The following is a 14,538-nucleotide window of genomic DNA, read 5'->3' as shown; positions in this document are numbered from 1 at the left end:
AGGTTGTTTCACTGTAGGTATCCTGCCAGTCTGTGCGCGACCAAACTGAAGAAGATTTTTCCCTCGACATTTAGAAGGCTGATCTGGCGGAACTGGCCGATTTCTGAGGAGTCCTTTTCCTTGGGGATCAGGATCCCTCCGGCTCTCCGCCAGGATGTTGGTATCTCCTTCTTCTGCCACACGACTTTCATCAGCTTCCAGAGGAAACGCAGGACATCCGGTGCATTTTTGTAGAGCCTGTATGGAACTCCGTTGGGACCTGGAGCTGATGCGGCCCTTGCTCTGTGCACGGTTTTGTCTACTTCGCTCCATCTGGGTGGACTAACATGTAGCTTGTGCTCTGGTGGATTAACTGGTGGCATGTCAGATGGGAGTGAAACCTCTTCCTGGTGTCGGTCATCTGTGCAGGACTTTTTTAGATGTTCTTCCAGAGTGGCCTTTGACACTGAGAGACTTCCGCTCTTCTCCTTTGTGAAGAGACTCTTCACAAATTTGAAAGGATCTTTGTAGAAGCGTGTTCTTGTGTGCTCCTTCCTTCTGCGCTTCTTCTTCTGCACTTCCTCCTCTGTGGCCTTCCTCCATTGCTTCTTCAGCTGCCTTCTCTCCTTGACAAGTCGGTCTATTTCTGTCTGCCTTCTGGACTTGGTGGGAATTGACGGAGTAGATTGTGTGCTTTCGTTCACTCCGAACCGCTCCGCTCCATAGGCATAGATTAGGTTGCCCATTCTCTCCAACTTCTTCATGGTGGACCCTTTGATCCCTTCTAGGATGTTGCAGAGATCAGTGTTAACCTCCTTCCACAGCGTCTTGTCGCAGGACTTTGGCCACTTTACTAATGGCCTTCGCCCCTGGATCTTCTCCTCTGCCGGTGGTCGTGATGTGTTGGATTCAGGTTGATCTCCTGTGCCTTCCTCCTCCTCCTCTGGGGCAGGGGTGTTGATGTCCTGCAGACTGTGGTGTGTATCCTGCTGCTGAACTTCAGTCGACTGACTCGACCTGCTTCTCAAAAAGTAGCTGTCGATGCGACTTCCCTGTTGACCCTTCTTTAGGCACCCTTTCTTGCCCTGGTGTATCTTCAGGCCATGGGTGGAGGTAACCCTTGTCCAGCCACATATGCAGTTTTGGAGCGTGTGTCCTGCTTTAGCTGTTGAAGCCTCGGGTATACTGGTCATCAATCTCGTAGTCTTTTCCGTTCCTGTGTTCGTTACCGGGTTGTCTGCCGCCGATGAGCATACTAGAGCACGCCGTGGACCATGGGCTATAGCCCATATCATACGGCATACTATAGCACGCAGTTTTTCATCATTTTGGAGGATTTGAAAAAAAATCAAAAATTCAAAAACGATGGGTTATAGCCCATGTTTTTTGAAATTTTGAAAAAAAATGTTAGCCTCGTTTCTCATCATTTTGGACCATGGGCTATAGCCCATATCGTACGGCATACTATAGCACGCAGTTTTTCATCATTTTGGAGGATTTGAAAAAAATAAAAAAATAAAAAAACGATGGGTTATAGCCCATGTTTTTTGAAATTTTGGAAAAAAAAGTTAGCCTCGTTTCTCATCATTTTGGACCATGGGCTATAGCCCATATCATACGGCATACTATAGCACGCCGTTTTTCATCATTTTGGAGGATTTGAAAAAAATGAAAAAATGAAAAAACGATGGGTTATAGCCCATGTTTTTTGAAATTTTGAAAAAAAAAGTTAGCCTCGTTTCTCATCATTTTGGACCATGGGCTATAGCCCATATCGTACGGCATACTATAGCACGCCGTTTTTCATCATTTTGGAGGATTTGAAAAAAATTAAAAAATTAAAAAACGATGGGTTATAGGTTTATAGCCCATGTTTTTTTTAATTTTGGAAAAAAAAGTTAGCCTCGTTTCTCATCATTTTGGACCATGGGCTATAGCCCATATCATACGGCATACTATAGCACGCCGTTTTTCATCATTTTGGAGGATTTGAAAAAAATAAAAAAATAAAAAAACGATGGGTTATAGCCCATGTTTTTTGAAATTTTGAAAAAAAAGTTAGCCTCGTTTCTCATCATTTTGGACCATGGGCTATAGCCCATATCGTACGGCATACTATAGCACGCCGTTTTTCATCATTTTGGAGGATTTGAAAAAAATGAAAAAATGAAAAAACGATGGGTTATAGCCCATGTTTTTTGAAATTTTGAAAAAAAAGGTTAGCCTCGTTTCTCATCATTTTGGACCATGGGCTATAGCCCATATCGTACGGCATACTATAGCACGCCGTTTTTCATAATTTTGGAGGATTTGAAAAAAATAAAAATAATAAAAAACGATGGGTTATAGCCCATGTTTTTTGAAATTTTGGAAAAAAGAAGTTAGCCTCGTTTCTCATCATTTTGGACCATGGGCTATAGCCCATATCGTACGGCAAACTATAGCACGCCGTTTTTCATCATTTTGGAGGATTTGAAAAAAATAAAAAAAATAAAAAACGATGGGTTATAGCCCATATCATACGGCATACTATAGCACGCCGTTTTTCATCATTTTGGAGGATTTGAAAAAAATGAAAAAATGAAAAAACGATGGGTTATAGCCCATGTTTTTTGAAATTTTGAAAAAAAAGTTAGCCTCGTTTCTCATCATTTTGGACCATGGGCTATAGCCCATATCGTACGGCATACTATAGCACGCCGTTTTTCATCATTTTGGAGGATTTGAAAAAAATGAAAAAATGAAAAACGATGGGTTATAGCCCATGTTTTTTGAAATTTGGAAAAAAAAAGTTAGCCTCGTTTCTCATCATTTTGGACCATGGGCTATAGCCCATATCGTAAGGCATACTATAGCACGCCGTTTTTCATCATTTTGGAGGATTTGAAAAAAATTCCAAAATTCAAAAACGATGGGTTATAGCCCATGTTTTTTGAAATTTTGAAAAAAAAAGTTAGCCTCGTTTCTCATCATTTTGGACCATGGGCTATAGCCCATATCGTACGGCATACTATAGCACGCCGTTTTTCATCATTTTGGAGGATTTGAAAAAAATAAAAAAAATAAAAAACGATGGGTTATAGCCCATGTTTTTTGAAATTTTGGAAAAAAAAGTTAGCCTCGTTTCTCATCATTTTGGACCATGGGCTATAGCCCATATCATACGGCATACTATAGCACGCCGTTTTTCATCATTTTGGAGGATTTGAAAAAAATGAAAAAATGAAAAAACGATGGGTTATAGCCCATGTTTTTTGAAATTTTGAAAAAAAAAGTTAGCCTCGTTTCTCATCATTTTGGACCATGGGCTATAGCCCATATCGTACGGCATACTATAGCACGCCGTTTTTCATCGTTTTGGAGGATTTGAAAAAAATAAAAAAATAAAAAAACGATGGGTTATAGCCCATGTTTTTTGAAATTTTGAAAAAAAAAGTTAGCCTCGTTTCTCATCATTTTGGACCATGGGCTATAGCCCATATCGTACGGCATACTATAGCACGCCGTTTTTCATCATTTTGGAGGATTTGAAAAAAATTAAAAAATTAAAAAACGATGGGTTATAGCCCATGTTTTTTGAAATTTTGGAAAAAAAAGTTAGCCTCGTTTCTCATCATTTTGGACCATGGGCTATAGCCCATATCATACGGCATACTATAGCACGCCGTTTTTCATCATTTTGGAGGATTTGAAAAAAATGAAAAAATGAAAAAACGATGGGTTATAGCCCATGTTTTTTGAAATTTTGAAAAAAAAAGTTAGCCTCGTTTCTCATCATTTTGGACCATGGGCTATAGCCCATATCGTACGGCATACTATAGCACACCGTTTTTCATCATTTTGGAGGATTTGAAAAAAATGAAAAAATGAAAAAACGATGGGTTATAGCCCATGTTTTTTGAAATTTTGGAAAAAAAAGTTAGCCTCGTTTCTCATCATTTTGGACCATGGGCTATAGCCCATATCGTACGGCATACTATAGCACGCCGTTTTTCATCATTTTGGAGGATTTGAAAAAAATGAAAAAATGAAAAAACGATGGGTTATAGCCCATGTTTTTTGAAATTTTGAAAAAAAAAGTTAGCCTCGTTTCTCATCATTTTGGACCATGGGCTATAGCCCATATCGTACGGCATACTATAGCACGCCGTTTTTCATCATTTTGGAGGATTTGAAAAAAATAAATAAATAAATAAAAACGATGGGTTATAGCCCATGTTTTTTGAATTTTTGGAAAAAAAAGTTAGCCTCGTTTCTCATCATTTTGGACCATGGGCTATAGCCCATATCATACGGCATACTATAGCACGCCGTTTTTTCATCATTTTGGAGGATTTGAAAAAAATGAAAAAATGAAAAAACGATGGGTTATAGCCCATGTTTTTTGAAATTTTGAAAAAAAAAGTTAGCCTCGTTTCTCATCATTTTGGACCATGGGCTATATCCCATATCGTACGGCATACTATAGCACGCCGTTTTTCATCATTTTGGAGGATTTGAAAAAAATTAAAAAACGATGGGTTATAGCCCATGTTTTTTGAAATTTTGGAAAAAAAAGTTAGCCTCGTTTCTCATCATTTTGGACCATGGGCTATAGCCCATATCATACGGCATACTATAGCACGCCGTTTTTCATCATTTTGGAGGATTTGAAAAAAATGAAAAAATGAAAAAACGATGGGTTATAGCCCATGTTTTTTTAAATTTTGAAAAAAAAAGTTAGCCTCGTTTCTCATCATTTTGGACCATGGGCTATAGCCCATATCGTACGGCATACTATAGCACGCCGTTTTTCATCATTTTGGAGGATTTGAAAAAAATAAAAAAATAAAAAAACGATGGGTTATAGCCCATGTTTTTTGAAATTTTGGAAAAAAATGTTAGCCTCGTTTCTCATCATTTTGGACCATGGGCTATAGCCCATATCATACGGCATACTATAGCACGCCGTTTTTCATCATTTTGGAGGATTTGAAAAAAATGAAAAAATGAAAAAACGATGGGTTATAGCCCATGTTTTTTGAAATTTTGAAAAAAAAAGTTAGCCTCGTTTCTCATCATTTTGGACCATGGGCTATAGCCCATATCGTACGGCATACTATAGCACGCCGTTTTTCATCATTTTGGAGGATTTGAAAAAAATTAAAAAATTAAAAAACGATGGGTTATAGGTTTATAGCCCATGTTTTTTTTAATTTTGGAAAAAAAAGTTAGCCTCGTTTCTCATCATTTTGGACCATGGGCTATAGCCCATATCATACGGCATACTATAGCACGCCGTTTTTCATCATTTTGGAGGATTTGAAAAAAATAAAAAAATAAAAAAACGATGGGTTATAGCCCATGTTTTTTGAAATTTTGAAAAAAAAGTTAGCCTCGTTTCTCATCATTTTGGACCATGGGCTATAGCCCATATCGTACGGCATACTATAGCACGCCGTTTTTCATCATTTTGGAGGATTTGAAAAAAATGAAAAAATGAAAAAACGATGGGTTATAGCCCATGTTTTTTGAAATTTTGAAAAAAAAGGTTAGCCTCGTTTCTCATCATTTTGGACCATGGGCTATAGCCCATATCGTACGGCATACTATAGCACGCCGTTTTTCATAATTTTGGAGGATTTGAAAAAAATAAAAATAATAAAAAACGATGGGTTATAGCCCATGTTTTTTGAAATTTTGGAAAAAAGAAGTTAGCCTCGTTTCTCATCATTTTGGACCATGGGCTATAGCCCATATCGTACGGCAAACTATAGCACGCCGTTTTTCATCATTTTGGAGGATTTGAAAAAAATAAAAAAAATAAAAAACGATGGGTTATAGCCCATATCATACGGCATACTATAGCACGCCGTTTTTCATCATTTTGGAGGATTTGAAAAAAATGAAAAAATGAAAAAACGATGGGTTATAGCCCATGTTTTTTGAAATTTTGAAAAAAAAGTTAGCCTCGTTTCTCATCATTTTGGACCATGGGCTATAGCCCATATCGTACGGCATACTATAGCACGCCGTTTTTCATCATTTTGGAGGATTTGAAAAAAATGAAAAAATGAAAAACGATGGGTTATAGCCCATGTTTTTTGAAATTTGGAAAAAAAAAGTTAGCCTCGTTTCTCATCATTTTGGACCATGGGCTATAGCCCATATCGTAAGGCATACTATAGCACGCCGTTTTTCATCATTTTGGAGGATTTGAAAAAAATTCCAAAATTCAAAAACGATGGGTTATAGCCCATGTTTTTTGAAATTTTGAAAAAAAAAGTTAGCCTCGTTTCTCATCATTTTGGACCATGGGCTATAGCCCATATCGTACGGCATACTATAGCACGCCGTTTTTCATCATTTTGGAGGATTTGAAAAAAATAAAAAAAATAAAAAACGATGGGTTATAGCCCATGTTTTTTGAAATTTTGGAAAAAAAAGTTAGCCTCGTTTCTCATCATTTTGGACCATGGGCTATAGCCCATATCATACGGCATACTATAGCACGCCGTTTTTCATCATTTTGGAGGATTTGAAAAAAATGAAAAAATGAAAAAACGATGGGTTATAGCCCATGTTTTTTGAAATTTTGAAAAAAAAAAGTTAGCCTCGTTTCTCATCATTTTGGACCATGGGCTATAGCCCATATCGTACGGCATACTATAGCACGCCGTTTTTCATCGTTTTGGAGGATTTGAAAAAAATTAAAAAACGATGGGTTATAGCCCATGTTTTTTGAAATTTTGGAAAAAAAAGTTAGCCTCGTTTCTCATCATTTTGGACCATGGGCTATAGCCCATATCGTACGGCATACTATAGCACGCCGTTTTTCATCATTTTGGAGGATTTGAAAAAAATAAAAAAATAAAAAAACGATGGGTTATAGCCCATGTTTTTTGAAATTTTGGAAAAAAAAGTTAGCCTCGTTTCTCATCATTTTGGACCATGGGGCATGGGCTATAGCCCATATCATACGGCATACTATAGCACGCCGTTTTTCATCATTTTGGAGGATTTGAAAAAAATAAAAAAATAAAAAAACGATGGGTTATAGCCCATGTTTTTTGAAATTTTGAAAAAAAAAGTTAGCCTCGTTTCTCATCATTTTGGACCATGGGCTATAGCCCATATCGTACGGCATACTATAGCACGCCGTTTTTCATCATTTTGGAGGATTTGAAAAAAATTAAAAAATTAAAAAACGATGGGTTATAGCCCATGTTTTTTGAAATTTTGGAAAAAAAAGTTAGCCTCGTTTCTCATCATTTTGGACCATGGGCTATAGCCCATATCATACGGCATACTATAGCACGCCGTTTTTCATCATTTTGGAGGATTTGAAAAAAATGAAAAAATGAAAAAACGATGGGTTATAGCCCATGTTTTTTGAAATTTTGAAAAAAAAAGTTAGCCTCGTTTCTCATCATTTTGGACCATGGGCTATAGCCCATATCGTACGGCATACTATAGCACGCCGTTTTTCATCGTTTTGGAGGATTTGAAAAAAATTAAAAAACGATGGGTTATAGCCCATGTTTTTTGAAATTTTGGAAAAAAAAGTTAGCCTCGTTTCTCATCATTTTGGACCATGGGCTATAGCCCATATCGTACGGCATACTATAGCACGCCGTTTTTCATCATTTTGGAGGATTTGAAAAAAATTAAAAAATTAAAAAACGATGGGTTATAGCCCATGTTTTTTGAAATTTTGGAAAAAAAAGTTAGCCTCGTTTCTCATCATTTTGGACCATGGGGCATGGGCTATAGCCCATATCATACGGCATACTATAGCACGCCGTTTTTCATCATTTTGGAGGATTTGAAAAAAATAAAAAAATAAAAAAACGATGGGTTATAGCCCATGTTTTTTGAAATTTTGAAAAAAAAAGTTAGCCTCGTTTCTCATCATTTTGGACCATGGGCTATAGCCCATATCGTACGGCATACTATAGCACGCCGTTTTTCATCATTTTGGAGGATTTGAAAAAAATTAAAAAATTAAAAAACGATGGGTTATAGCCCATGTTTTTTGAAATTTTGGAAAAAAAAGTTAGCCTCGTTTCTCATCATTTTGGACCATGGGCTATAGCCCATATCATACGGCATACTATAGCACGCCGTTTTTCATCATTTTGGAGGATTTGAAAAAAATGAAAAAATGAAAAAACGATGGGTTATAGCCCATGTTTTTTGAAATTTTGAAAAAAAAAGTTAGCCTCGTTTCTCATCATTTTGGACCATGGGCTATAGCCCATATCGTACGGCATACTATAGCACACCGTTTTTCATCATTTTGGAGGATTTGAAAAAAATGAAAAAATGAAAAAACGATGGGTTATAGCCCATGTTTTTTGAAATTTTGGAAAAAAAAGTTAGCCTCGTTTCTCATCATTTTGGACCATGGGCTATAGCCCATATCGTACGGCATACTATAGCACGCCGTTTTTCATCATTTTGGAGGATTTGAAAAAAATGAAAAAATGAAAAAACGATGGGTTATAGCCCATGTTTTTTGAAATTTTGAAAAAAAAAGTTAGCCTCGTTTCTCATCATTTTGGACCATGGGCTATAGCCCATATCGTACGGCATACTATAGCACGCCGTTTTTCATCATTTTGGAGGATTTGAAAAAAATAAATAAATAAATAAAAACGATGGGTTATAGCCCATGTTTTTTGAATTTTTGGAAAAAAAAGTTAGCCTCGTTTCTCATCATTTTGGACCATGGGCTATAGCCCATATCATACGGCATACTATAGCACGCCGTTTTTTCATCATTTTGGAGGATTTGAAAAAAATGAAAAAATGAAAAAACGATGGGTTATAGCCCATGTTTTTTGAAATTTTGAAAAAAAAAGTTAGCCTCGTTTCTCATCATTTTGGACCATGGGCTATATCCCATATCGTACGGCATACTATAGCACGCCGTTTTTCATCATTTTGGAGGATTTGAAAAAAATTAAAAAACGATGGGTTATAGCCCATGTTTTTTGAAATTTTGGAAAAAAAAGTTAGCCTCGTTTCTCATCATTTTGGACCATGGGCTATAGCCCATATCATACGGCATACTATAGCACGCCGTTTTTCATCATTTTGGAGGATTTGAAAAAAATGAAAAAATGAAAAAACGATGGGTTATAGCCCATGTTTTTTTAAATTTTGAAAAAAAAAGTTAGCCTCGTTTCTCATCATTTTGGACCATGGGCTATAGCCCATATCGTACGGCATACTATAGCACGCCGTTTTTCATCATTTTGGAGGATTTGAAAAAAATAAAAAAATAAAAAAACGATGGGTTATAGCCCATGTTTTTTGAAATTTTGGAAAAAAATGTTAGCCTCGTTTCTCATCATTTTGGACCATGGGCTATAGCCCATATCATACGGCATACTATAGCACGCCGTTTTTCATCATTTTGGAGGATTTGAAAAAAATGAAAAAATGAAAAAACGATGGGTTATAGCCCATGTTTTTTGAAATTTTGAAAAAAAAAGTTAGCCTCGTTTCTCATCATTTTGGACCATGGGCTATAGCCCATATCGTACGGCATACTATAGCACGCCGTTTTTCATCATTTTGGAGGATTTGAAAAAAATTAAAAAACGATGGGTTATAGCCCATGTTTTTTGAAATTTTGGAAAAAAAAGTTAGCCTCGTTTCTCATCATTTTGGACCATGGGCTATAGCCCATATCGTACGGCATACTATAGCACGCCGTTTTTCATCATTTTGGAGGATTTGAAAAAAATGAAAAAATTAAAAAACGATGGGTTATAGCCCATGTTTTTTGAAATTTTGGAGAAAAAAGGTTAGCCTCGTTTCTCATCATTTTGGACCATGGGCTATAGCCCATATCATACGGCATACTATAGCACGCCGTTTTTCATCATTTTGGAGGATTTGAAAAAAATGAAAAAATGAAAAAACGATGGGTTATAGCCCATGTTTTTTGAAATTTTGAAAAAAAAAGTTAGCCTCGTTTCTCATCATTTTGGACCATGGGCTATAGCCCATATCGTACGGCATACTATAGCACGCCGTTTTTCATCATTTTGGAGGATTTGAAAAAAATTAAAAAACGATGGGTTATAGCCCATGTTTTTTGAAATTTTGGAAAAAAAAGTTAGCCTCGTTTCTCATCATTTTGGACCATGGGCTATAGCCCATATCGTACGGCATACTATAGCACGCCGTTTTTCATCATTTTGGAGGATTTGAAAAAAATGAAAAAATTAAAAAACGATGGGTTATAGCCCATGTTTTTTGAAATTTTGGAGAAAAAAGGTTAGCCTCGTTTCTCATCATTTTGGACCATGGGCTATAGCCCATATCATACGGCATACTATAGCACGCCGTTTTTCATCATTTTGGAGGATTTGAAAAAAATGAAAAAATGAAAAAACGATGGGTTATAGCCCATGTTTTTTGAAATTTTGAAAAAAAAAGTTAGCCTCGTTTCTCATCATTTTGGACCATGGGCTATAGCCCATATCGTACGGCATACTATAGCACGCCGTTTTTCATCATTTTGGAGGATTTGAAAAAAATGAAAAAATGAAAAAACGATGGGTTATAGCCCATGTTTTTTGAAATTTTGGAAAAAAAAGTTAGCCTCGTTTCTCATCATTTTGGACCATGGGCTATAGCCCATATCATACGGCATACTATAGCATGCCGTTTTTCATCATTTTGGAGGATTTGAAAAAAATGAAAAAATCAAAAAACGATGGGTTATAGCCCATGTTTTTTGAAATTTTGAAAAAAAAAGTTAGCCTCGTTTCTCATCATTTTGGACCATGGGCTATAGCCCATATCGTACGGCATACTATAGCACGCCGTTTTTCATCATTTTGGAGGATTTGAAAAAAATGAAAAAATGAAAAAACGATGGGTTATAGCCCATGTTTTTTGAAATTTTGAAAAAAAAAGTTAGCCTCGTTTCTCATCATTTTGGACCATGGGCTATAGCCCATATCGTACGGCATACTATAGCACGCCGTTTTTCATCATTTTGGAGGATTTTAAAAAAATGAAAAAATTAAAAAACGATGGGTTATAGCCCATGTTTTTTGAAATTTTGAAAAAAAAAGTTAGCCTCGTTTCTCATCATTTTGGACCATGGGCTATAGCCCATATCATACGGCATACTATAGCACGCCGTTTTTCATCATTTTGGAGTATTTGAAAAAAATTCAAAAATTCAAAAACGATGGGTTATAGCCCATGTTTTTTGAAATTTTGAAAAAAAAAGTTAGCCTCGTTTCTCATCATTTTGGACCATGGGCTATAGCCCATATCGTACGGCATACTATAGCACGCCGTTTTTCATCATTTTGGAGGATTTGAAAAAAATGAAAAAACGATGGGTTATAGCCCATGTTTTTTGAAATTTTGAAAAAAAAAGTTAGCCTCGTTTCTCATCATTTTGGACCATGGGCTATAGCCCATATCGTACGGCATACTATAGCACGCCGTTTTTCATCATTTTGGAGGATTTGAAAAAAATGAAAAAATGAAAAAACGATGGGTTATAGCCCATGTTTTTTGAAATTTTGGAAAAAAAAGTTAGCCTCGTTTCTCATCATTTTGGACCATGGGCTATAGCCCATATCATACGGCATACTATAGCATGCCGTTTTTCATCATTTTGGAGGATTTGAAAAAAATGAAAAAATCAAAAAACGATGGGTTATAGCCCATGTTTTTTGAAATTTTGAAAAAAAAAGTTAGCCTCGTTTCTCATCATTTTGGACCATGGGCTATAGCCCATATCGTACGGCATACTATAGCACGCCGTTTTTCATCATTTTGGAGGATTTGAAAAAAATGAAAAAATGAAAAAACAATGGGTTATAGCCCATGTTTTTTGAAATTTTGAAAAAAAAAGTTAGCCTCGTTTCTCATCATTTTGGACTATGGGCTATAGCCCATATCGTACGGCATACTATAGCACGCCGTTTTTCATCATTTTGGAGGATTTGAAAAAAATGAAAAAATGAAAAAACGATGGGTTATAGCCCATGTTTTTTGAAATTTTGAAAAAAAAAGTTAGCCTCGTTTCTCATCATTTTGGACCATGGGCTATAGCCCATATCATACGGCATACTATAGCACGCCGTTTTTCATCATTTTGGAGTATTTGAAAAAAATTCAAAAATTCAAAAACGATGGGTTATAGCCCATGTTTTTTGAAATTTTGAAAAAAAAAGTTAGCCTCGTTTCTCATCATTTTGGACCATGGGCTATAGCCCATATCGTACGGCATACTATAGCACGCCGTTTTTCATCATTTTGGAGGATTTGAAAAAAAAAAAAAAAGAATTAAAAACGATGGGTTATAGCCCATGTTTTTTGAAATTTTGGGAAAAAAAGTTAGCCTCGTTTCTCATCATTTTGGACCATGGGCTATAGCCCATATCATACGGCATACTATAGCACGCCGTTTTTTCATCATTTTGGAGGATTTGAAAAAAATGAAAAAATGAAAAAACGATGGGTTATAGCCCATGTTTTTTGAAATTTTGAAAAAAAAAGTTAGCCTCGTTTCTCATCATTTTGGACCATGGGCTATAGCCCATATCATACGGCATACTATAGCACGCCGTTTTTCATCATTTTGGAGGATTTGAAAAAAATGAAAAAATGAAAAAACGATGGGTTATAGCCCATGTTTTTTGAAATTTTGAAAAAAAAAGTTAGCCTCGTTTCTCATCATTTTGGACCATGGGCTATAGCCCATATCATACGGCATACTATAGCACGCCGTTTTTCATCATTTTGGAGTATTTGAAAAAAATTCAAAAATTCAAAAACGATGGGTTATAGCCCATGTTTTTTGAAATTTTGAAAAAAAAAGTTAGCCTCGTTTCTCATCATTTTGGACCATGGGCTATAGCCCATATCGTACGGCATACTATAGCACGCCGTTTTTCATCATTTTGGAGGATTTGAAAAAAAAAAAAAAGAATTAAAAACGATGGGTTATAGCCCATGTTTTTTGAAATTTTGGGAAAAAAAGTTAGCCTCGTTTCTCATCATTTTGGACCATGGGCTATAGCCCATATCATACGGCATACTATAGCACGCCGTTTTTTCATCATTTTGGAGGATTTGAAAAAAATGAAAAAATGAAAAAACGATGGGTTATAGCCCATGTTTTTTGAAATTTTGAAAAAAAAAGTTAGCCTCGTTTCTCATCATTTTGGACCATGGGCTATAGCCCATATCATACGGCATACTATAGCACGCCGTTTTTCATCATTTTGGAGGATTTGAAAAAAATTAAAGAAATAAAAAACGATGGGTTATAGCCCATGTTTTTTGAAATTTTGGAAAAAAAAGTTAGCCTCGTTTCTCATCATTTTGGACCATGGGCTATAGCCCATATCATACGGCATACTATAGCACGCCGTTTTTCATCATTTTGGAGGATTTGAAAAAAATTAAAAAATTTAAAAACGATGGGTTATAGCCCATGTTTTTTGAAATTTTGAAAAAAAAAGTTAGCCTCGTTTCTCATCATTTTGGACCATGGGCTATAGCCCATATCGTACGGCATACTATAGCACGCCGTTTTTCATCATTTTGGAGGATTTGAAAAAAATAAAAAAAATAAAAAACGATGGGTTATAGCCCATGTTTTTTGAAATTTTGGAAAAAAAAGTTAGCCTCGTTTCTCATCATTTTGGACCATGGGCTATAGCCCATATCATACGGCATACTATAGCACGCCGTTTTTCATCATTTTGGAGGATTTGAAAAAAATTAAAAAACGATGGGTTATAGCCCATGTTTTTTGAAATTTTGAAAAAAAAAGTTAGCCTCGTTTCTCATCATTTTGGACCATGGGCTATAGCCCATATCGTACGGCATACTATAGCACGCCGTTTTTCATCATTTTGGAGGATTTGAAAAAAATGAAAAAAATGAAAAAACGATGGGTTATAGCCCATGTTTTTTGAAATTTTGAAAAAAAAAGTTAGCCTCGTTTCTCATCATTTTGGACCATGGGCTATAGCCCATATCGTACGGCATACTATAGCACGCCGTTTTTCATCATTTTGGAGGATTTGAAAAAAATAAAAAAATAAAAAAACGATGGGTTATAGCCCATGTTTTTTGAAATTTTGGAAAAAAAAGTTAGCCTCGTTTCTCATCATTTTGGACCATGGGCTATAGCCCATATCATACGGCATACTATAGCACCCCGTTTTTCATCATTTTGGAGGATTTGAAAAAAATGAAAAAATGAAAAAACTATGGGTTATAGCCCATGTTTTTTGAAATTTTGAAAAAAAAGTTATTCTCGTTTCTCATCATTTTGGACCATGGGCTATAGCCCATATCGTACGGCATACTATAGCACGCCGTTTTTCATCATTTTGGAGGATTTGAAAAAAATGAAAAAATGAAAAAACGATGGGTTATAGCCCATGTTTTTTGAAATTTTGAAAAAAAAAGTTAGCCTCGTTTCTCATCATTTTGGACCATGGGCTATAGCCCATATCATACGGCATACTATAGCACGCCGTTTTTCATCATTTTGGAGGATTTGAAAAAAATTCAAAAATTCAA

Source organism: Protomyctophum bolini, assembly GCF_963924005.1.
Source record: "Protomyctophum bolini genome assembly, chromosome: 6".
Taxonomy (NCBI): Eukaryota; Metazoa; Chordata; class Actinopteri; order Myctophiformes; family Myctophidae; genus Protomyctophum; species Protomyctophum bolini.
The sequence above is the reverse complement of the archived record's forward strand: the minus strand, read 5'-3'. Positions refer to the sequence as shown.